Below are 3,197 nucleotides of genomic sequence, written 5' to 3'. Positions count from 1 at the left end.
TTAACTATGATAAATCTAAATTAATCTTCGTTTGCCCAAAACCACTCACCAAATCCACCCATAACTTTGCCCCCAACATCGATGGTTTCCCAGTATCCACCTTCCCTCACATCCGGAATCTTGGCATCATCATTGACCAAAACCCTTTCCTTTGAAAAATACACTAAACAGATCATAAAGACAGCCTTCTTTCACCTTAAAACATCGCCCGTCTCTGTCCATCCCTTTCCTTTCTGGTTCAAGATTACTCATTTTATTCAATTAATTGGAGCACGATGCATTTTTTTTATGAATTGTGATAAACTGATCATGTGAACACAAATTGAACAAAATTAATCGAACAAAACACTTCCATTAACTCGACATTCTTTTCACAGCACAAAGTTCACTTGAACATCCTTTTCCTGGATACTCCCTCTTTATTTTTATTTTTATTTTTATTATTTTTTACAATAAAAATAACCTAGTTTTACCATCACATTTACAATTTTCATATTTCCACTCTCACCAGTGAATACAAATGGCACCGGTATGTAGATGTCACACGTTATCAAAATGTATGGTGTTGGGATATATATCATCCACTGGATCGTAATTTCAACCATGCTTCTCCACTTGCAACCCAAATATTTTCCATAAAATAAATAAAATGAATTTTATGAATCTTCTCATTATTCGAAAGTTTACAAAATGTCCCAAATCTGTATATTATTTTCTACTGTGGTTATATTAAACCATTATTTTACAAAATCCAACTTTCAATAAACTGAAAATTGCTTTGCTGGACCCATGCAAGATTCATCACAAATTTTGCAAACTTCCCAAAGACATATCTTTCATTGCTTTTGAATTTGTGAACACACACGTTTCGTACTTCCACTCCATGTCAGGAACCATTTAGAAAGGTGAAAATGAATTTCATAATAGACTTACCTCAGCCTCTAAAAGTATTTCCTACAATTTTCACGATTTAGAGGTCGAAATAGCAAACCAGTCCTTTTTGGGGCTAAAACTATCCTCAAATTCATTACATTTATACCCTCCTTTCTATTAATATCAACCATTTTCTCTCGCCATGGAATAGTCCACCACTCATATAAATAATCATAAGAGTTCTGTGAAACATCTCCATCTTTAAAACTTAGCCAACCATTTTTAAACCACATGTTTTCCCCCCAAAAAACAAGTCACATTCTTTGTATATTGCCAACATTGTTCATCGTTTAAGTATCATCCAGAACTAAATTTTTATAAACCATCAACTTGTAGATGCATTTATTTATATCCCATTAACCCAAGAACTCTCAATTGCTTGGTTATATTTTAGTAATGTCATATATCCATATTTCTTTTCCAAAATGTTCCTGATATACACATTAATCCCATCTGTCTTTGTTTACTAAACATACCATCCCACTGAGGCAGCTGCACCGTCACTTTACATAAACCCATGCTTTATATACATTTGTTTGCGTCGGTCACAATCCGCGTGGATTGTATCTGTCAGCCCGTCTGCAAACATCAATCACGTCGAATGTATTTCACACATATCAATTCTCATTTACCCATGACTTACACACCATTTTCAAAGCACACCATTTTCACCATTACTGTTGAAACCACTCTTCCTATGACAATTCAAGACACGCACGCAATTACTTACAACAATGCAACCAATGCCGTGCAAACAATTCCACGAATCGCAAATCTATGACCAATAATACACATACCAGAACCAGTAAATCGCATAACCAAAACGCAAACTGTAAACCCAACCAGAATTTGTACATTTCCAGATCACCTCAAATCAAGAAATCAACACAAATCCTTATTACCTCCAATCAACTCAAAATTAAATCAAACAATTCAAAACCAGATCGGATCAGCGATCAGAAATCACTTTCCAATCAACACATTCCAAGCAACAATTCATTCAAAGCCACAATTATTTCAACACCAATGTACCAGATAAATCATACCAGATAAATCAACTCAGGGAAAATGCAATTTACCATGCACACAACACGATTTTATGCCCTTTAGCAGTTCACTGACACCAAGTCCAGCTCGATATCAGCAACCAAGCTTAAAAACACAACTCTCACCTTACTGTGACAAATAAGCAACCAACCTACTTCACACTAAAACAAATAACTTTTCATCACCCCAAATATCCTCCATTTACCATGACTATCCCCATTGCTCGATCACACACGTCACTGTGCTCGGCCCGGTTAAATTAAATGCAAAGCATACTGTACCTGACGCTTCCGGTCGGCACCGGAAGTCTGTTTATTTATTGAGTCCCCTGAATCGGGACATTTGAGACGTCAATGACAACCACAACAACAAACAGAACTCGATATTCTCTGTTCACTAATTACGTACATGATTTCAGTTTTACCCCATCAATATAATGTCCCGATATTCTCCGTTCACTAATTAGGAACACGCTTATCAGAAAATCTCCGAGAGAACAAAGGAACTGGCGAGAGTTCCTCCCACCGTTATCCCTAGCCCCCACCGTTATCCGCTCTGTCATTCGGGGGAGTGCAGCACGCACCTTATCATTCGGACCAGATGTAGTTTCAAAGCTCCGAGGTGACAGGAAATATAACTCACAGAAGGAAGAGTGCATGCTTGGCCCAGATAAGACTATTATTCAAAGGTTTATGTATACAATCCAAGCATTTTACATGAAGCTACACATTCCAAGCGCCTTCCATCCGCGGCTCGAGGCGCCGTCTGCGAATCAAAGAGGGTTTTTACGACCGGACTTATCTAGGTGAAAGGGCACACGTATACAAAAAAACCATTTGTCCAGCACGACCGAAGCGAGCATTTCTCATTTATACTAAAGCGAAGAGAAAACCCTTTATTCACTTATGAAAATAGCATATAAGCAACATTTTAAATCATAACATATTATTCGACCGACGTCTTATACAGAATTCTAAGCAATAACGAATCTACGACTTGACATATATATATATATATATATATATATATATATATTGTTGTGGATATGAGAATTGTGTTTTTTTATTGTGGTAAAATATCACCCTCCTTCCTCCATTTGTTGTGTATAAAGGTCAAAGGTCGTGCCTGTAGTTATCCCAAATATCACACGTAGCCAATCATAGATTTCCTCCTTGTTCAGTAGTTATCTCCTTATTATGTGTATTAGATTAAGGCTG

The sequence above is a fragment of the Myxine glutinosa genome, unplaced genomic scaffold (genome assembly GCF_964187855.1).
Source record: "Myxine glutinosa unplaced genomic scaffold, kmMyxGlut1.1 SCAFFOLD_1104, whole genome shotgun sequence".
In the NCBI taxonomy this organism is placed as follows: Eukaryota; Metazoa; Chordata; class Myxini; order Myxiniformes; family Myxinidae; genus Myxine; species Myxine glutinosa.
This window is presented reverse-complemented; position numbering follows the sequence as displayed.